This window comes from Hypanus sabinus, chromosome 16 (assembly GCF_030144855.1).
Source record: "Hypanus sabinus isolate sHypSab1 chromosome 16, sHypSab1.hap1, whole genome shotgun sequence".
Lineage (NCBI taxonomy): Eukaryota > Metazoa > Chordata > Chondrichthyes > Myliobatiformes > Dasyatidae > Hypanus > Hypanus sabinus.
Window position 1 is genome coordinate 38,967,199 of NC_082721.1, and position 22,116 is coordinate 38,989,314.

At 42.0% G+C, this 22,116-nt stretch overlaps 1 long non-coding RNA gene across 5 annotated transcripts in view; it reads right to left on the minus strand.

Annotated features, from left to right (window-relative positions):
* The window catches only part of LOC132406242 (uncharacterized), a 131,397-nt gene that overhangs the window by 30,215 nt on the left and 79,066 nt on the right, over nt 1-22,116 (minus strand). For 2 of the 5 annotated variants that reach the window (XR_009516102.1, XR_009516103.1), the window contains one exon: nt 8,648-10,802. The exons of the other annotated variants lie outside the window; for them this stretch is intronic. This is a non-coding gene — a long non-coding RNA (uncharacterized LOC132406242). Of the gene's footprint in view, nt 1-8,647; nt 10,803-22,116 lie in introns of those variants that run through there. 5 annotated transcript variants of the gene reach the window in all.

Consider the following 22,116-nt stretch of genomic DNA (forward strand, 5'->3'; position numbering starts at 1 on the left):
AACTATTGTCGCCTTCCTGTCAGTTTGAACTCATCTGGAAATTCCTTCTGCCCTCTAATAAGGCATTTTCACCCATAGAACCTCTGCTCACTGGACGTTTTTTTTTAATTTTCACACCATTCTCTGTAAACTCTAAAGATTGTACTTGAAAGTCCCAGGAAATCAGCAGATACGTAAGCCAACCCATCTAGCAGCAACTATCATTCCATAGTCAAAGTCTCTTAGATCAGGTATGTTTCCCATTCTGATGTTTGATCTGCACAATAAATGAATCTTTTGACCATGTCTACTTGCTTTTATGCATTGAGGTCCTGCCACATGATTGGCTGATTAGAAAGTTGCATTAATGAGAAGGTGTACTTAACAAAGTGGACAGTGAGTGCATATCCCAATGGTATGAACATTGCATTTTTCAGTTTCTGGTAATCTACATTTCCTGTGTTCTTTTGCCTCTTGTACCAGCCCAACTTGGTTCTCACTCTCTTTTTTGTTCTATTTCTCCCCTCATTACCTAAATTTGTTCTGTCCTTCCCCCCCCCCACCAGATTTCTTCTGCCCATCTTACACACATCTATCGACATAGCATTCTTCTCCCTTGTCTTATTCTTCTCCCTCCCTTCACCCCACCAGCCTCTCACTGCCCATCATCTCCTACCCAGTTCCACTACTACCAACTAGCCCCTCATACGCCTTTCTCTCACTTGTTTACAGGGGCTATCTTCCACCTACACTCAGTCCTGAAGCAGGGTCTTGACCCACAATATCACCCATTTGCCTTAACAGATACTGTTTGACCTATTGAGGTCCTCTAGCATTTTTTGTTTTTGCTCCATATTCCATCATCGTAGACTTGTGCCTACAAAGACTGACCCTTGTTGATTCTAAACATTGTCTCAGACAGCCATCAAAAGTTACTAAAGAAATTCACTGAATTGTCAGCTTTCAGTCTTTATGAATATTAAAATCTCCCCTTTTGTAACCATGTATTATATTGTGATGCTCTGGGGGGGCATGGTCGACAGCCGGACCCTGCATTTCTAATGACCAGTGCGTTTATTGTTCTTGATTTAAAATGCTTTTGTGGGATTACAGAGGGAAGTTCTGGTTCATTTATTGTTACATTTTAGCTTGAGTTATATGGTTATTCATATATGTATATTTCTGGATCACCCAAACTGTAACTGGGTTGTGTGGAGGTCACCTCCCCTGTCTGTATGAGACAGGGGTGAGGGAGAGTTCACTCTGTGGGTCATAGCACCTGTTCTGTTTTATGCTTATCACAATAAAACAGTTGTCGAGTTATGAGTTCCCTCGTCTGTCATTATGGACCAAATGCTCGCCACATTAGTGTCAGGCGTGGGATGCCAGATCAACGATGGGATTGAAGAGCTATGACGGCGCACAGAGTGCCTGAAGACCCAGGGGATAAGATGAGGGACAGAGCAATATGCCTCTTCCACACCCACGGGCAGGGCTTATGAAGCCGAGACCCATAAGGAGGACCCAGCAACCGAGCATTGTGCCTTCCCAGGGAGCACCAACAGAGCAAGCATACCCAGGCTCTCCAACCTGGGGAACAGAGCGGAGCACATCACCTGCCTCTGCCGGGACCCACACTGGAAAACCCGAGGGAGGATGGGCATCATGGCAGACGCTGCTGGAGCAAGAGGAAGATCAAAGGGCCTCGACGATTTGCGCCTCAAGGTCTACCCTGAAACTCTCCAGATACGATGGTACCGGCTACCTGGAGTCTTACCTGGTGTGAGTCAAACTTACTGCCTAGCACAATGGGTGGAGCTCCACCGAGACGACGGTGCACCGTGCCCCAGCACTGGAGAGAGAGGCCCTGCGGGCCCTCCTTGACATAACGCTGGTGGAGCTGTATGACTACAGGGCCCTCGTACTGGCGCTGGAGCGGCGTTCCAAGAGGCCGTTGGTGGAAGCAACGAGGAAAGAACTGTGCAGCAGACAGCGCCGTATGGGAGAAAACTCGGAGGCATTAGCAGCTGATCTTCACCACTATGCTTGGCATGGCTACGCCCATTTCCCTCCTGCAGCCTAGGAAAAGCTTTCCCTCCACGCATTTGCAAAGGCTCTGTCACTGGAATGCCTTTGGCAGCATGATTGCCTGACGTCACCATCATCTGCTGGACGAGGCACTGGCCAAGGCAGAGAGGGCAGAAGCAATTTTAGCTCCTCAAGGTGTTCCAGCATTGCCCTGCACGCAGCAAGCCCAGGCTTGTGTCACAGAGGAAGACGAGGAGGAGCCCGTGCGGTGGGGTTGGCACGGCTCTGGTCACCTGTGCTCACCTGTTTGCTGCACAGCTGCTGGTCCATGGCGGGGATGTCGTCACTGGCTGTCACTGTCGCTTGCTCCTGGTTCGGCTGTGTTGCGCTGGGCTGCTATGGGGTGTGTTGCACTGCCACAGGCCACTGTGAAACCGGTGGTGGTTTCTGCCCCCACTGTTTCCTGGAGAGCCACGGCTCCAGCACTGAGGTAGAGTGCTGCCCCCGACACATCTACATGGGCCGCCCTGCGGGACAGCAGCTCCAGGCCAGTGATGCAGGACTCTCAGATGTCAGTGAGCCACACCTCGTGCTCCACTGCGTTTTCTCCCCACTGCGATGCGTAACCTCCTCTTCCCTCGCATCACCGCACAGTTGCTGGTGACCGTAGCCACCTCGACCGCTGTCGTTGTCCACCCAGCTGGGGATGGCTGGTCCGTGTTGGGAAGAACACCGGGATAGATTATAGTGTTGGTTGACCCCATGTCCACCAACGTTCAGCATCTTCTGCCCTCCACCATGCAGTCTACGTATAAGCCTTGCTCTTCACCCAAACGGCCCACCCAGGAATTGGGGAATTTGGGTGGCTGCCTGCTCAGCATTTCCCAATGGCTGCACTAGACTGTGGCGTGGTGCAGTGCAAGGCAGTCCTGGGCCAAATGGCCCTCCTCACCGCACGGGTAGCAGAGATCATTTCGTCGCCTGTGGCGGGGTCGGCTGACCCCTTGGGTGGGGGCAGTGTGATGCTTTTGGGGGGCTGTCGACAGCCTGCCCTGCATTTCTAATGACCAGTACTGTTTATTGTTCTTGTGTTAAAGTGCTTTTGTGGAATTATGGTGGGAATTCCAGTTCAATTATTATTACATTTCAGCTTGAGTTATACAGTTATTCACTTGTATATTTCTGGGTCACCCTAACTGTAACCAGGGTGTGTGATGGTCACCTCCCTCATCTGTATGAGACTGGTTGGGTTCACTCTCCGGGTCATGGTGCCTGTTTTGTTTTGTGTTTATCACAATAAAACATTTGTGAATTAATGAACTTCCTCGACTGTCATTATGGTCCAAACGCTCACCACAATATGTTTTGCTGATCCATAGCTCTACACATATGTTTTTATTGTTTGCTTATCTTTGATGGAACTTCTTCTCTCTGCCTTTTTCTAACACTGCTACTTTTGTCTTGTCCTCCCAAGAATGCAGAAACCCAGAATATTTTCTTTGCAATCATGTACTCCTGCTGCTTGATCATCGTAATGGTAATAGAGAAAACATTTAGGAAGATTAAAGTAAGAAAGAGCCAAGAATTTATGCTGCTTAAATTTTGAAGACAAGTAAGTTATGTACATTAGATTAAAAATATTAAATAATAAAATTTACACGGAAGAACAAAAAATCTATTAAGATAGAGTCTGAATCAAAATTATTATCATTGACTTAAATGTTTTGTTTTGTGGCAGCAGTTTTGTATTAAGACATAAGATTACTATAAATTACAGAAACAAATGAATAGTGCAAACCAAACGGAAAATGAGATAATGGCCATGGATTCTTGGACTATTCAGAAATCTGATAAAAGAGGGGAAGAAGCTGTTTCAGAATCATTGAATGTGAGTCCTGAGGCTCCTATACCTGATAATATGGTAGTAAAGAGAAGAGGGCATATTCTAGATGGTGAGGGGCCTGAATGATGGATGCAGACCTACTGAAACATCACTTCTTGAAGATGTCCTCATTGAAGATGTGATGGAGATGGCTGAGTGTACAACACTGCAGTTTCTTATGATCCTATGTTTTGGAGCCTCTATCCCAGGCTGTGATGCAACCAGGAGAATACACTCTATTGTACTTCTACAGGTACTTGTAAAAATGTTTTGGTAACAAACCAAACCGCCTCTCACTGTTAATGAGGTAGAGTTGGTGTCACGTTTTCTTCCTGATGGTACTTCAGTTTTTGAAGTTCAAACCTATTGTCATTCAACGATACACATTTATGGAGCTAAATGAAACATTGTTCCTATGGGGCCAAGGTGCAAACCATAATATATATATAGTCACACACAACACATATAGTTGCAATCTAGCATACACAGTCACAAAACAAAATTAGCACAAGTCCCGGAATGGCATGGCCTGAAAATTGACAGGTTGATATAATGTGCAAGGGGTATGTTTATGTAAGGCGGTATAATGTTACTGGCACTACTCCAATAAAACAAGCAGTCATATAAATATGTAAAACAGCAGCAATAAAAGATGAAAAGTGATTAATGGAGGACAGGAGTGTGTCTGTGAGTTGGGGAATGGGGTGGGGGGGGGCAGTGGCCGGGCATTCAGACAGGGTGTACATGGGTGCTGGGTGACACCAGGATGTTAAGAAGCCCAGGAACCTGGGGGAAGAAGCTGTAACCGAGCCTGACAGTTTTGTTTCTTATACTGTGGTACCTTCTGCCTGATGGCATGAGGTCAAAGAGTTTGTGGAAAGGGTGGGAGGGGTCTTTGATAATGCTGGAAGTTAAGGTCTGTTTTGTAGGCAGAAGGTGTCTTCTGAAGTTGAAGGCATTCATTTTCACTTATTGGAAGACTGTTTAAAACAGAAATATAACAAATTACAAACCTCATGGATTTGGGCTAGCATCAGCCTATCATAATTATGTGTGTGCATTTCAGAAAGGAGAATAATTGTTCGTAGTGTGCAGCATGCCAACATTAATCTTTTAGTCACATTAGTGATTTTAAAGAAAGATTAGAAATGAAAATATGGGCAGAAGGAGCAGCTGAGACGAGTCTGAGTTTGTTTCAAATTTTTTATGATATTTCTGGACTTAAATCAACAACCTAAGCTGGCATTTAATGCCTCAAATCAAGCAAGTTCAGCCTTAGAGATCTGGATCTCTGTGCTTCTCAGTGAGGTAGGGGAAGTTTATTACTCCTTCCCTCTTTGCAAACCCTCTGCTGGAGATTAGACGAGTGAACTCCAGGGAGGGCAGGATTTCTCCTAGCTGTGATATTACCTGCAGAAAGGGTATAGGAAAGTATTTAGCTTCAGAGCAACCATATCTACCCAAAACCATAAAAGTAAGAGTATTAAATTATATATATGTATTTTGATCCTACTGGTTGAGATGTACAGAGAAAAGAAAGTAATGAAAGTCTGATGTGTAGTGATCTAATATTTTATCAAAACTACAATGCTCCCATTAAAACTTAAAATTTGATATCTCCTTCTAATGATTGACAGCTTGTATTCACTGTACACAAATAGGAGATAAATCTGGGAGACCAGCCTTTTAAGATTCAATCTAATTCATGTGATAATGGAATTCAGTAAAGCAGAACACGCATCCTGCAGAAGAAGCAAAAAAAAGGTTCATCTGTCATCCCTCCAATGTACTTGAATCTGCTGCTGTCTGACCCAGTGAGCATCCTTTATATTTAAGTGAGGCTGCACCCATCATTTCTGCATTAGTCACTGCACAAATGTGAATGATTAGTTGTTCTGTAGATAGATGAGAAAGGCAGGTTGCAGATTTAATGATATTAGCATTCACAATCGTTCATCATATTGTTATGATATTTCATATTACACTTAACATTTGTGGATGTCCTGATAGGTGTTTGTAATTTAAAATGTTGTTTTGTTTAAAGGGAAAATTCCCCAAGGCTATTGTATTGCAGGATTTTACAATCTATCACCCATTTTTCGCTGAGATGATAGAAGTGAATAAAAGACCTTCTGAAACAGGCAGAAGCCTGATTGCAACCTCAGTCATGGAGATTTGACCAGTTAACTGGATGGTGGAGCTGGAATTGTTTTTCGCATTGTCTATGCAGCCTGTAATTTCCTGAAACAGAGAGGGTGAGCTTGAACAATGTCAGTAGTGAAGTGTCCAATCTAAACACTCGCTTGGAGGAGTGGGATGTGGGAACATATGTAATTGGGCCTCCACATCAGTAATGAGGTCTTGCACAATCATCTTAAATGTTTATGGCAAGATTATTAGCCCTATCTCTGATGGGGTGCCAGACTGGTTCCAAAATGGCATCCAATGTCATGAGATGACATGAGATGCAATGGTATCACGCTGATGAGGACTTTAATGGACAGCTAAAACCAAATCATGAAATCAATGTGCAAACTGATTTGAACTCAATGTTGCTATTGTGGAACTCAAACATGGCTATTTTCTGTGCCTGTGAGTAAGACTTGCTGGAAATAGTACCAGCAACAGATAAAAATGATGAGGTTCCAGCCTAATTTTGCTGTTTACATTCTAAAAGGCAAAAACAGCATTCAATAGTGGAGCTAAATAACCTCACAAATAACAGATTAAATCAAAGTTCTGCTGTCCTACTACATTCAGTTATGAAAAGTGGTGGAGAATTATTCTTCACATATGTTTCCATCTTTGTTCCTGCCAAGGCCCAGCACATGAGTGCAGATGACAAGGCTAAATCAGCAGTCTTGGTCAGCTCAGAAATGCTAAATGGATGATCTAACTTTGCTTCCTCTTCAGATTTCCAATCTCACAATTCAACCAAAATGATTTACTCCACTGTAATGTCAAGAAATGGCTGACAGCACAGGACCCAGCAATGGCTATAAGATCAAGCAACATCCCAGTTGTTGTACTGAAGATCTGCACTCTAGCTATATTGATCCAGTATAACTTATGGTGCTGGCATCCTCCCTCATCTTCTCGTGTGTCCTATTTACAAATGCAGGATAAATCTAATCCAAGAAATTACTTCTGTGTCAGGCTTCTTTCAGCAAAATGGTGAAAGATGTTGTCCATGTTGCTATCCACTGGCATTTACTCAACAATAATCTGCTTACCTGATGCCCACCCTGATATTGTCAAGACCCTACTACTGATACAGACCTCATCACCGATGGGCCAGAGAAATGAAATCCAGAAATGATTATCCTCAACATCAGTTCAGGCTGTGACTGAACATGACATCAAGGTGTCCTGGTAAAACTGAATAGGAATTAATGAGGAAAAAAGTCCAGCAGTTAAAGTAATTTCTCACAAAAAGAAAATGGTTAAATTGTCAGGGATCAATCATCCCTGTGCCAGGGCATCTCTCTCAGGTCATCTGGGGCAGATTTGCTTACTGACCCCAGGGTCAAAACCAAACATGGTGAAGCAGTTGTTAGTCACTATGCTCCACATATCTGGAATAACCTTCCAGAGGTTCTGAAGTCTGCCCCAGCTTTAAGCTCTTTTAAATCAAGCCTTAAAACTTTTCTTGTCACTGTAGTTTTTAGTCAGAATCTCCTGCGCTGTAGCTATTATTTATCATATCTATTTTTGTGTGATTTTATTCTCTTATGTATTGACTGAAATTTGATGTTTGATTTTTATATCTTGTTATATGTAAAGCACTTTGAAACCGCCTTATGTTTGAAGAGTGCTATACAAATAAACTTGCTTACTTGCAAGAGTTCCTTAAGGCAGTGTCCTAGGCTCAAACATTTTCAGCTTCTTTTATAACTCCTTGGAAAATGAAGATACCCATGTCTGCATGCAGCCACTCTGAATATTTAAGCTTGGTCTATTAAGTGACAGGCACCATCCTTATTCTAGAGTTCTAAATAAACAAATTGTCCCCAGATATAATGAGGAATTATTCACATTAGAACAAAACATGTCTACGAGAAAAAGCAGAGTAATGCACAATTTTAACAGTGTGGGGATGATGATAATAAGGGAGAGAATGAGGAGGGAGTGGAGCATAACTCTCAATAAAGGTATTCAGGGTGCAACTCCAAAATGAATTTCAATTTTAATCTAGTAATAAACTCCTGGACATTGAGTTCTATCAGGACAAATCTGAGATGTTTACAGTGGTTTGTAGTCCGCTGTTTGGTCTTTCATTACACACAGATATTGCTTCAAATCTACTCTCTCCAATATGTAAAGTGTCACAATTTGACTACTGTGAGTGTACATGTCAGATGGATGATGGCATGTCTTCATCCTTGCTCTCCATAACTTTATGGAAAAAAGGATTCTGAACCAAGAATTGGATTGTGGAAACTGAAAGCTGGTTTGTGGGGAAGGTAGAATAATTTAAAGTAGTGATTCTTTACACTATCTGCAGATTATTAATGAGAACCAAACAGGATGTGAAAGAACAGATTAGATATGAGGGTATCATCATGTTTTATTGCTTCTTATCTGTTGATAGAGCCTCAGCAGCAGGCATTCTAAGGATGGTGTACACTGCTGGATTACACAGTCAAATATTCATCCCACTACCTCTGTTACTAGGGGGCGTTGGGATTGGATCCAAGTGCAGGACACAGACACAGAGGTAGTATAAACAGAACAATGTTTATTGATAGTTACCAGGAAGGCCAGGGAGCAAGGACAAAATGTCAACATGAACATAAATATTGCACAACAAACTGGTAAAACCTGGACTTAGACTTGGACTTGGACTCAGACCCTGGACCTCAGCTTGGGACTCAACTTGGACTCTGAACTTGGATCTTGACTCAGACTCGGAACCTGGACCTTGACATGGACTCAGAACTTGACTGAGGCTAAGTCCACACTACACCAGATAAATCCATAACTGAAACTTTTTCTCTTCGTTTTTACCCTCCATCCACATTAAAACGGCATTTTCATCCCCCGAAAATGGAGATTTTCAGAAATGCTTTCCAGAGTGTGTAATTTTGAAAACGCCGGATTGGTTGGAGCAGTGTGGACGGGGAAACTGGAGAAATCTAGAAATTGCTGTCATGACATGCCGCAACAGATGGTGATGGAAGCACGCTATTTATTGTTTTCTTGAACGCAACCTAACAATTTCAGAACATATGACAACGAGACTGAAGCCAGAAGTTAGAAATATACTCACCAAATACTTTGACCCATAACTTACTGAATAAACAAGTGTACTCACTTTGCCATTTTCTGTCCTTGCTGGTATGAAGGTGGTTTACCTATTTATGCAAGTACTTCTCTGACAATAGATGTGTAACAGCCTAATGTAACATTATATAGAAATACAAGATAATACTGATGCAGACATGTTTTATACATTTAACAGGGGGCTTTATTAATGCAACAAGAGTTTGTCAGTTTTTGAATGTTCATTGTCAGCAGGGTCATACTGTCCATGAACTCCCTGTCGGTTGCCTCCATGCGCTCCAGTATTTTTTACTTTTAAGTCCTCCTGCGCGAGAGCCAACAGCTGTCAGTCATTTAAGTTTTTCTAGTCTGTAACTGAACAAATGCACACCAAGCCTTTCACGGCAAGATTCGACACCAAACATGTCGCTTGTTTTCGGTAGATGTGTCCTGCGCATGCGCAGTAGGAGGAGATTCGCCGAAATATCCGTTTTACTGTGGACAGAGATATTTTTAAAAATGCTCAGTGTGGATGCCTATCGTTTTTACGTGAAACCAGCATTTTCAAATTTATCCAGTCTAGTGTGGACGTAGCCCGAGACTCAGCCTAGAATTGGAACATGAAGCCTGGAACTGGAACACGGCTTGGAGCCTGGACTTGGACACAGCCCACGACCCTGGACTTGAAGGACTTGGACAATGAGGAGACAGACTACCCAACTTGGAGTAGCAGCAAACGGCTGGACCTACTCAGCTGGAAGGACTAGGACAACGAAGAGACAGAATATCCAACTTGGAGTAGAGGCCAACGGTCGGACCAACTCAGCTAAAAGGACTAGGACAGCAAGCTCTCGACTCGACCTAGGAACAGCGGATGACAGGCTCTCAACTTGACCCAGGAACTGCACATGGCAGGCTCCAGACTCGACCCAGAAACTCTGAATGGCAGGTTCTCGACTTGACCCAGGAACTGCGCATGACAGGCTCCCAACTCAACGTAGTCTCAGCTGGCCATGAAAATGACAGAATTTGTATCTTACTTGGAGTAGCGGCAAAATGGCTGGCAACTCAACTGGCCACAAAAACGACTAAATTCACTAAGCAACCATGGCACTGAAGCAACTAGAGTCCACGATTCTTGGCTGCCCTGAGACAAGGATAGCTGCAGTGGCTACAGTGAGGTGACTGGTTTCTGGTGACTGGTTACTGGTGACGAACTTCTGATGATGATCCAGCAATAACCGCTGTAACCCAGAGCCTTTTCTGTTGCTGGTACAAAATGAAGTTCAGGTGCCTTAATCAAAGTGCCCAATGGAACACAGGGAGAAGGAAATAACTGGAATGAGGAATCCACAGACCAGACCATGACAACCTCTGATTATGCATCAACTTAACTTGCAACAGCGAAGGAATCATTTGGAAATGGAATTGTCTTGGAGAGTCAGGCTGAATGGTTCCTTGTCGAGGTGAAGAAAAGTATGCCAGGCTGTTCTCTGATGAGTAACAATGTATTTCAAGAGATATCTTGACCCCATAGTAATATCTTGGGCACCAACTCCAACTTTGTAGATGAAGCAAAACTTGAAAATGGGGTAAACAATGAGAAGTAGAGTGATGAAAATATGTATGTATAGAGGAAAAACATTGTCTGCTGGAGAGGGAAGAGAATTGAAATTTAATACATATAACCAAAACACATCATAGTTTGGTCAGAAGAATGAGCAAATCTAATATAATTCAATAAGGATATAATTCTGTAGCAGGATAGAGAGACCGTAGGTACATACACATATCCTCAAAGTGGCAGGATATTTGAGAAGGTGATTTTAATTATTAGCATGCATCATCCCGGGGATTAAATATACAAGAATAGTTATGTTGAATGTCTTAAAACACAGGATTACAGTTAGAAATGGCCAGGCAATTCTCGTTGAAAATGTACTGTTTGAAATTCACCCTTTTGCTGGGTCCACGGTGGCTGGTGGCTACAGTGCCAATAAAGTTTGAGCAGTGGTAGGGGTGGGACAAAAACGCTGACAATGGGTTAGTTTGGTCATGGATATAGAGCGGGGTTTGGCAAATGGACACTTTGAGCGGTGATAGTAAGGTGGGATCGGGACAGTGAAAGGGGACTTGAAATCTGATTGGTCAGCAGCATGAAGAGTGGGGGAGGGTGATTCAGACACTTAGAGTTTGATGCAAAGTTGGGAAAAATAAGAAACCAGTAAATTGAATGGCGTTGACTGAGGTGTGGAAGGGAAGAGAGGCAATGCTTGGGCAGTGGGTATGAAAAATCAGTCCTAGGTCTCGGCAAGTCAAAAGTTTCAGGGGGATCAAAAAGATTGGGGATCATCATACACTCTAGAGCTGTACAGCACCTAAATGGGCCCTTGACCCATCATATCCACACTGACCTTTTTACCTATCTACACTGATTCTATTTGCCTGCATTAGGACCATGTATTTCTATGTCTTGCCAATATAAGAGTTTAAGTGCCCCTTAAATGTACTAATTTTTGTAACTAGCTCTATCATATCCTCTTGCAAAAGGTTCCAGATATCAACCACTCTCTTTGTTAAGCTTTCAGGTGATTGTAGGAATGGTGGTGACTTAAGGATAAAAGGTAAGTATTTGACTTACTCAACAGATTCCATGGTCCAGCAGACCAGTGGAACACCAGACCTGTTCAACAATGGTTGCTCTTGAGGCAGCTCCCCCCGCCCCCCAATACTTCAAACACAATATTACACAGGGAATCAGTAGTGCAATGGTAACTTATCCAAGAGTGTCAGACTGAATTTCTAGAATGATACAATGACTTGGATATTTGTTAATGTCTTTTATTCCATCTGAAAACTGACTTTCAATTGCTTAACACCAAAAATAAGTATCGCATGCATCTCTTCTATCCTGCACCAATGGCCAGCAGTGCAAAATTAGCCATGTCTCTGAACATTTCATATTATTTTGACAACCATCATGGTGTCTCTAGACTTCCAAAAAATCATACTGCTGTTTTCATCCACAATATTGAACCCTTTCGGAGGCTTTCTCTAAGTAACATGGGCTGCATGCAATATTTATCTGAGCAAGCACTCAACATAAAAATTGAAGATACTATTTGGTTTGGACACAAAAGTAGTAGATAAATCACATATAATGATCTTTGGTCCATTTTCAGAATCTCTCAAAGTTACTCTGTTGTCTCTTTCAAATCAGTTCATGGATTTCCTGGTTAAAGTGGAGAAGGCTGTTTATCAGGTTCTCTAAAATGCTTTTCCTTAAAAATCTCAGATCTGAAGAGGGTCTCAGCCTGAAACATTGACTATATATTCATGTCCGTAGAGGCTGCCTCACCTTCCTGAGTTCCTCCAACGTTTTTTGTATGTTGCGTTGGATTTCCAGCATCTGCTGACTTTTTCATGTCTTGGCATGGAGAGGGGAGTTTGCCTTTTTATCACTGGTGAGATCACTCTGCTATGGAAAGGAAGAATGTTGCCCAGGCTTTCTGCTTTTTGGACATGGACTTTTTTTCAGTCTTACTTTTTTTGTATTCTGTGTTTTTCGCTTGATCTCTCTTGTTTTTTTGTGTTTGGAGGAGGGGGAATTGGGGGTCGACATAGGCCTGTTCCATTTCTGTTAGGGTTTTTTGTGCAGGGAGGAGGGATTTTGGGGCTGATGATCATGTTGCCTTTTTTTATTTCTTAGTTTCATGGCTATCTGAAGAAGACAAATTTCAGAGTTATATACTTGGATAATAAATGAACCTTAGAATCTTTTAAAATGTTCCCTGGTTCTCATATTGGTACTAAATTCCTCTCAGTGAATAGGTTAATGTCCTTTTGCAGGAGCATCATGAGGAATTTGAATGAACATGTAAAGTGCCCAGAAGCTATTACTCACAGTATAAACTCAGAATGAGAAGTTCATTATTCTTTTATGTTTTGTGTCAGGGTTATGATGTAGGTATATTTATCATTTGTGGTTGCATTCACCTCCTGGGTACACTAGGCTTCCTTTGCATGAGTGAGGGGTTGCATTTGTAAATAAGCTTACATTATGTTAATAAGGAAAGAAATAGCTATCAAGTATGTTAGTTGAACTGTTGCTTTTCATTAGCAGAAGCGTCAACCTCTAAACTTGTACCATGAAGAGATCTCCTTCCGATTTAGGACTGACTCAGAATTCATAATGTTAAATGCATGATGAGCAGTGTTTCTACTGTTTGTAATTGTAACGGGTGTTTGCCAAGCTGGGGTTGAACTGGGGTTGTTGTGGTGGAATTCCATATCTTTAACCAGTTGATTCCCAGGAGAGACTTTGACTAGGTGGACCCAGCTGCAGAGGAGACCAGAGAAGAAGATGGAATTGAACAAAGACTCTTTACTTGTGGGATTGTTTAGTCGAGAACACAGGCTAGGACTCAAGAATCACTGCACTTAGAGTATGTAAACTCAAGACTGAGCAAAGAGGAATAAAACAGTGAACAAAAAGGCACAGGTGCATTGCCAACTAGAACAAGACACAGATGAAAATAAGTAACTAATAGTAGGGGACATTGAGCATCAGAGCCTAGAGGACTCTAACACCCCCAGCTGATCACACTGTGGCATGACAGGACCAACACCGTCCCATCTCCTCTCCTACAGCCGGCACCTGATGGCCTAGTACGATATGACTGGCAACCGTGGAAGTCTCTGTCCAGGGACAGAGAACCCATAGCCTTTCTTCTGGGCTGTCACCCTCCCAATCCACCAAGTATGAGAGCCAGCTATGAAGCAGACAGGAGTCCAGAAGCCAATGGACAGTGTATACCGATAGGGTGTCGGTGATGTGAGGAGATGGAGGCAATCTTGGGACTGGCACCAGCGGACTGTACAGTCTTTACCGAAGGTGAATTTAATACGTATGGCATGTGTCAACTGAATCAGAATCAGGTTTATTATCACTGGCATGTGAAGTGAAATTTTTTAACTTAGCAGCAGCAGTTCAATGCAATACATAATTCAGCAGAAAACAATTAATAATAAATAAAGTAAAAATAATAATAAATAAACAAGTAAATCAATTACAGTATACATATGTTGAATAGATTTTTAAAAATGTGCAAAAACAGAATTACTGTATATATTTTTTTAAAAAGTGAGTTAGTGTCCAAAGGTTCAATGTCCATTTAGGAATTGGATGACAGAGGGGACGAAGCTGTTCCTAAATTGCTGAGTGTGTGTCTTCAGGCTTCTGTACCCCGTACCTGATGGTAACAGTGAGAAAAGGGCATGCCCTGGGTGCTGGAGTTCCTTAATAATGGACGCTGTCTTTCTGAGACACCGCTCCCTAAAGATACCCTGGGTACTTTGAAGGCTAGTGCCCAAGATGGAGCTGACTAGATTTATAACCTTCTGCAGCTTCTTTCGGTCCTGTGCAGTAGCCTATCCATATCAGACAGTGATGCAGCCTGTCAGAATGCTCTTCATGGTACAACTACAGAAGTTTTTGAGTGTATTTGCTGACATGCCAAAACTCTTCAAACTCCTAATAAACTATAGCCGCTGTCTTGCCTTCTTTATAATTACATCAATATGTTGGGACTAGGTTAGATCCTCAGAGATCTTGACACCCAAGAACTTGAAACTGCTCACTCTCTCCACTTCTGATCCCTCAGTGAGGATTGGTATGTGTTCCTTTGTCTTACCATTCCTGAAATCCACAATCAGCTCTTTCATCTTACCAACATTGAGTACCAAGTTGCTGCTGTGGCACCACTCCACTAGATGGCATATCTCACTCCTGTACGTGCTCTCATCACCAGCTGAGATTCTACCAATAATGGTAATATCATCAGCAAATTTATAGATGGTATTTGAGCTGGCAATGTTAAGTAACTGAGCTGATGCAACAGAGAACATTGAATGGTTTGATGTAGGAAGTTCTGAGATTCAACCTGCAGAGAAAGGTCTTTGGTGAAGAGCCAAGCACTTTGACCAGGCTGGATTGAAGGCCCTAGATACTTGGTGTGATGAACCCCTAGGTTTATCTTGCCGTGGACTGTCATTTTTAAGAGAGAGTGCCTGAGTAACATCAGCCGCCAGCTTTCTCGGCTCCTGTTTGATTCTTACTAAGAGAGAGAGAGAGAGGATGGAACTATATGACTCTGCAGCTTGTTTTGATTTAAGGAAGGACACTCACTCACGCACAGTCAGTCGCAGTTGGAGTTGGACAATGACAGAGGCCAGGTGGAAAATATAGCAGTTAATTGGCACCTTCCATATCCTTTTCACGATGTCCAACTAATGAAGTTATTTTTGATGTATGCTCCTTGGCAAGGAATGTGGCAGTCAATCAGTGCTCATCAAATATTGTGATATTGACCGGATAAGCTGTCTAGTTGTGCTGGGTGTTCCAATAGAGCTGTTAAGTCATGCTTGGGAAAAGTATTGCTCAGGGCATCAAGGATGATTGAACTGCTCAACCCTAGGTTGGGATTTTTTTTCAAGATTCTGCTACTGCTTCAGTCCTCAGCAAATACAGACCAAAGTGCAGAAGTGATTGTCCACAACATTAAGGCAAGCTGTGACTGACTGTGACATTAAGGTATGCTGGTCAAATTGAATCATATAGAAAGTAATGAGGAAAAACTCCAGGGGGTTGGAGTCATTTCTCACAAAAGGAAAGTGATAGTTGCAGTTGTCAGAGAGCAATCATCCCAGTCCCAGGACATGATCTAATGATTACTCTTCAACTAGACTTTAAGTCTTGCTGCTGCAATTGCATTGCTTCCTCAGCACTACCTAACCCTCCACCCGTTTTCATATAATCTGCAAACTTCGCCACAAAACCATCAATTCCATTAGTCAAATTATTGAAAATTAGTGAAAATTAATGTTCCCAGTACTGATCCCCGAGGAGCACTACTAGCCGCTGGCAGCCAACCTGAAAAGGCCCCTTTTATTCACACTCGCTGCCTCCTGACAATCAGCCATTCCTCTATCCAAGCAAGTATCTTTCCTGCAACGCCATAGGAATTTATTTTGTTAAGCATCCTCTTGCATGGCATCTTATCAAATGTCTTCTGGATATCCAAATAAATGACATGCGCTGCCTCTCCTTTGTCCACCCTGCTTGTTATTTCCTTGAAGAACTATAACAGAACTATCAGGCAAGATTTTCCTTTCCAGAAACCCTGCTGACTTTGACTTAATTTATCAGTAGTCTCTAAGTACACCAAAACCTCATCCTTAATAATCAACTCTTTCCCAACCACTGAGATTAGGCTAACTGGCCTATAATTTCCTCTGACTTTCTCTGTTTTTAAAGACTGGAGGGACATTTGCAAACTTCCAGTCCTCCAGGACCATGCCAGAATCAAGTGATTCTTGAAAGATCATGACAGATGCATTTGTTATCTCTTCAGCAACCACTCTCTGGGCTCTGGAATGTAGCCCATCTGGTTCATGTGACTTATGCACTGTAAGACCTTTCAGTCTTCCTAGCAATTTTTCCTTTGCAACAGTAATGGCATTCACTCCAGCTCCCTGATGGACCTCTGGTATACAGCCAGTGTCTTCCAAAGTGAAGACAGATGCAAAGTACTCATTAAGTTCATCTGCCTTTTCTTTGTCCTCCATTACTGCTCACCAGCATTATTTTCCAGTGGCCTAATATCAACTCGCAACTCCCTTTTATTCTTTATGTAACTGAAAAAAACTTATAGTATCCCACTTTATATTATTGGCTAGTTTGCCCTCATATTTCATTTTTTCCCTTCTTACAGCTTTTTTAGTTGCCTTTTGTTGGATTTTAAAAGCTGCCCAATCATCCAACTTCCCACTAACTTTTGCTACCTTATATGCCCTTTCCTTGGCTTTTATACAGTTCCTAACTTCCCTTGTCAGCTACGTTTGCCTACTCCTGCCATTTGAGAACTTCTTCTGTGGAACTTTTCTATCCTGTACTTTGTGAACTATTCCCAGAGACTTCAGCCATCTCTACTCTTCCATCACCCCTGCCAGTATGCTCCTCCAATCCACCTGGGCAAGCTCCTCTCTCATGCCTCTATAATTCCCTTTATTCCGTTATGATACTGATACATCTGACCTATGCCTCTCCCTCTAAAATTGAAGTATGAATTCAATCATATCATGATCACTGTCTCCTAAGGGTTCCTTTATATTAAGCTCCCTAATAAGATCTGGATTATTATACAACACCCAATCTAAGATTGTCTTTTCCCAAGTAGGCTCAAGCACAAGTTTCTCTAAAAAGCCATCTCATCAGCATTCGACAAATTCCCTCTCTTGTGATCTGATATCAACCTGATTTTCCCAAGCCACTTGCATATTGAAGTCCCTGATTACAGTTATATCATTACCCTTATTACATGCTCTTTCCAGCTCCCTTTGCAATCTCAACACCACATCTTGTCTACTATTTGGAGACCTATATATGATTCCCATAAAGGTATGTCTACCCTTGCAGTTTTTTAAGTCCACCCACCAAGATGTAATTTCACCTCTTAACAACAGAGCCACGCCAATGCCTATGCCTACCTACCTGTCTTTTCAATACAAGGTACACCCTTTGATATTAAGTTCCCAACTATGGCCTTCTTTCAGCCATGACTCAGTGATGCCCACAACATCATACCAACCAATGCTTAATTGCGCCAACACGAGGAAATCTGCAGATGCTGGAAATTCAAACAACACACACAAAATGCTGGTGGAACACAGCAAGCCAGGCAGTATCTATAGGGAGAAGCGCTGTCGACATTTCGGGCTGAAACTCTTCGTCAGGGCTAACTGAAAGAACTGTGCATCTATGAAGGCTAATAAACAGAAAAGCATCTATGAAAGCTAATAAGCAGAAAAAAAACTTTCAGTTAGTCGTGACAAAGGGTCTCGGCCCAAAACGTCGACAGCGCTTCTCCTTATAGATGCTGTCTGACCTGCTGTGTTCCACCAGCATTTTGTGTGTGTTGTTTTAATTACGCCACAAGTTTGTCCACCTTATTCAAAAAATACAGCACCTTCCATCCTACATTCTTCGCCTTTCTGAAAGTTGCCTCTGTGGTACAATTTAACTCTTTGCTTTGTCTGCATTTGAACCCAATAATTGACTTCCTTCCTTACATTCATGTTACATCCATTATCTACTGGTAAACCTGCTGGCTCATCCTCGGCTCTGTCATACTGGATCCCATTCCCCTGCCTTATTAGTTTAAACCATTCCCAACAGGTGTAGAAAACTTTTCTTTTTCAGTATTTTTATTAAATTTTGAATTAATGTAGTAAACTTGCCCGCAAGAATAGTGGTCGCCCTTGGATTCAAATGCAATCCATCCTTTTTTTTCCACAGGTCACACCTGCCCCAGAAGAGGTCCCAATTATCCATAAATCTGTATCCTTGACCCCTGCTCCAATTCTTCAGCCACACATTTATCTGCTAACTCATTCTATTCCTATCCTCACTGTCTGCTGGGAACTTTAAAGCAATCCTGGGGGTCTGATAAATTCTCAACAACTTATCCAAAACTTTGCCTCCTCCTTTGTTACAGGTTGCTCTTAAGCTTTTCTGTAAGTGCCTGTAGTCCTATGCTGGACTATTAACTTAATTTTTGTGTCAGGTATCCAGGTGAGACTTGAAACCAAAACCTTTTTGCATAAAGGCTGGAAAGCAACCATTTGTGTGGCAAGGGATAATGATAAAATGCAAAGGAAATAGGGAATAAAGGGAGAGGAAGATTGGTGGGACAGGAAAGTAGATGCTAGAGAAGTAAAACATTTCAGTTACTTTAAAACTTAGAGAGGAGCTTATTACTTGTTTAAGATACTTCTTTGCCATTATATCTACTAGTTATAGAGACAAAGCAGCAGTTGAAAATATGCTGCAGACAACAAGTAATAATTTAAGTTGCCGCACTTCAGTGGCAATGAATGATGACTGAACATGGACCATGACATGAGAAGGATAACCCGCTCTGTTCCAAATACAGTATGGGATATCAAAGGATTGTCCAGGTTCACAACAAGGATGGAAGTTCAGTGGGCAGTGGTTTTAACATTTATTCCAAACTACTTCACCTACATCAATGCAGTAATCCTTTCACTCTGATTCACTCCAGTTGTCAGCCCTTCAGGATTGTTTAGAAGTGTCCAGGAACTGAAGATTAATTGTTAGAACCGCAGCAAGCAGCCAGTGAGCAAAATCAATGGGCTTTAAAATAACTGTTTTGTCTTTCAATGAACAGATTGATTTGTTAGTTAAACATATATTGGTGAAAAGTAAAAACTGCTGTTTGACTGGCAGTCAAAAATTATCCAAGCATATAAAGTCTGGTTATTTCCCAATTGGTGAGGTATTACATGTCTTTGTGAACAGAAGTGGAAAGCCACACTGGAGTTAGCGGCACTGCAGCACGGATAGTAGAGCCTAGTTTCAATCCGGACCATCAGTGCTGCTTGTATGGATTTTGCATGAGCTTCATTTTATTTATTTATTTAGAGATACAGTGCAGAACAGGCCCTTGTGGCCCAACGAAATGCACAGCCCAGCAACCCACCTTTCTAACCCTAGCCTAATCGCAAGGCAATTTACAATGACCAATTAACCCTCTAAGCGGCATGTCCTTGGACTGGGGGAGGAAACTGGAGCACCCAGAGGAAACCTACATGGTTCATGGTGAGTATGTGCATACTTCTTACAGACAGCACAGAAATTGATCTCTGAACTCTGGAGCGCCCTGAGCTGTAATAGATTCGCTTTTATTGCTATGTTACCATGGCAACCTATGTTCTCCCTGTGGGTTTCCTCTGGTTTTGTCCTACATCTCAAAGATGTTCAGGCGGTAATTTGCCCCTAACTTGTAGGTAGGTAGTAGATTCTGGAGGACCTGGAGAGAATGTGGGAAGAATAAATGATGGAATTCATGTTGGATTAGTGCCACTGGGTGGTTGATGGTCGGTATGGGCTGGATGGGCCAAAGGGCAAATTTCCCTGGTGTATATCTCTATCACACTTTGATTCAATGAAAGGAGGAAACTGCAAGTGGCACATTTTACGCTTTTAGACTTATGTTTGTTACTGAGGAAATACTAGAATCTATTGTCAATCAGTTTAATTGTAGGAAATTTAGAAAATTGTTAGCAAATCAAGCAGTTTAAATTTGTTTTGTGAAATAAAACCAAACTGCAGAAAATACTCTGCAGCTCAGACAGCCGTCTATGGGAAGAGAAATAAGGTTAGTCAATGTTTCAAGTCACAAATTCTTTTCCAGAAACTGAAACCATTAACCCTGTTTCTCTTTCCACAGGTGCTGTGCTTATTCCTCTCCATAGATGCTGTCTGACCTGTTGATTTCCTGTCGAATTTTGTGCCTGTTGCTTTATCAGACTAATGTATTGAAGAGCAAATGAAGGGACAGACTTTTAACATCTGGTAATGCAGTATGAGAAAGCTTTATTGATGATCTACTACTTTATGGAACCATAAGGTGATAGGCAAGTAAGGAGAAGAGGTAAGAGGCCACAGTGGGGAATAGAAGAAGAAGAAGAAGAAGAGAGGGAAAGAGGAAAAGCAAACAAAAAGAAAAAAATTACTGGAAGGAGAAATTGATGTTCATTCCATCAGTTTGGAGGCTACCGAGATGAAATATGAGGTGTTGCTCCTCCTCCCTGTGAGTGGTCACATCATGGCAGAAGAGGAGACCATGGACCAGCATGTCGGAATGGCAATGGGATAGGAATTAAAATAGATAGCCATGGGGAAATTCCACTTTTCACAGTGGAGCAGAAGTGCAAGGCAAAGCGATCCCCAGATTTAAGTTGGGGCTCACCAATGTAGAGCAGGCCGCATCAGTAGCACTGAATACAATAGACAACCACGGCAGATTTGCAGGTGAAGTATTGCCTCACTTTGAAGAACAGTTCAGGGCTCTGAATGGAGGTGACAGAGGAGGAGAATGGGAAGATATAGCATTTTCTCATTTATAGGGAAGTGGCAGGAGGGAGGTTACTGGAGAGGGATGAATGGATAAGGGAATCATGAAAGGAGTGATCCTTCTTGAAAATGCAGAGTGAGGAGCATGTAAAGATGTGTTTGGTGGTAGGATCCCCTTCAGGATGGTGGAGTTAGTGGAGAATAATGTGCTGGATGTGAAGGTTCATGGTTTGCTAGGTGAGGACAAGAGCAACTCTGCCTGTTAAGGCGGAATGAACAAGGGTTGAGTGTGCATGTCCGGGAAATGGAGGAGATGCGGGTAAAGGCAGCATCAATGGTGGAGGAAGGGAAACCCTTTTCTTTGAAGAAGGGGACATCTCTGATGTCTTGGAAGGAAAGGCTCCTCCTGAGAACAAGTGTGGTGGAGACAAAGGAACCAAAAAAAGAGAATAGCATTTTTACAGGAGACATGGTAGGAAGAGGTACAGTGTAGTCAAGATAGTGGTGGGAATTGGTCGGCTTATAAAAATATGTCAGATTATTTTTATTAATTTTTTCTCAGTTCAAGTTGATAAAACCTGAGTTATGGGCACAACAATCACACTGATTTCTGAAATGCTAAGAACTTTTGGACTATTCTAGTGATGTTTAGTATTGTGGTTTTCTGGAGATTTAGATAAATATTGCTATGCAGGCCTAATTGTAGATATTACTATACATTGTTTATGTCCCATAGTCTTTCAAGTTTCTCTTTTAATTCAGCATATTTTTGGTGTTTTTCATTTGTTGATTTCTTTATGTTATATGTGTTTGGAATGACTACATCTATTAAGTAAGTTGTTCTTACTTGTTTATCCTATAATGTTATATCCAGACTGTTATTATAGATTGTCCTGTCTGTAATAATGGATCGGTCAGAATATAGTTTGAAGGAGTCTGATGCTAAATCTGGATCAGGCTTGTATTTACAGTAAGGTATGGTGTTATTATTATTCTTATTGTTATTTATTTTAGACCACAAGACCATAAG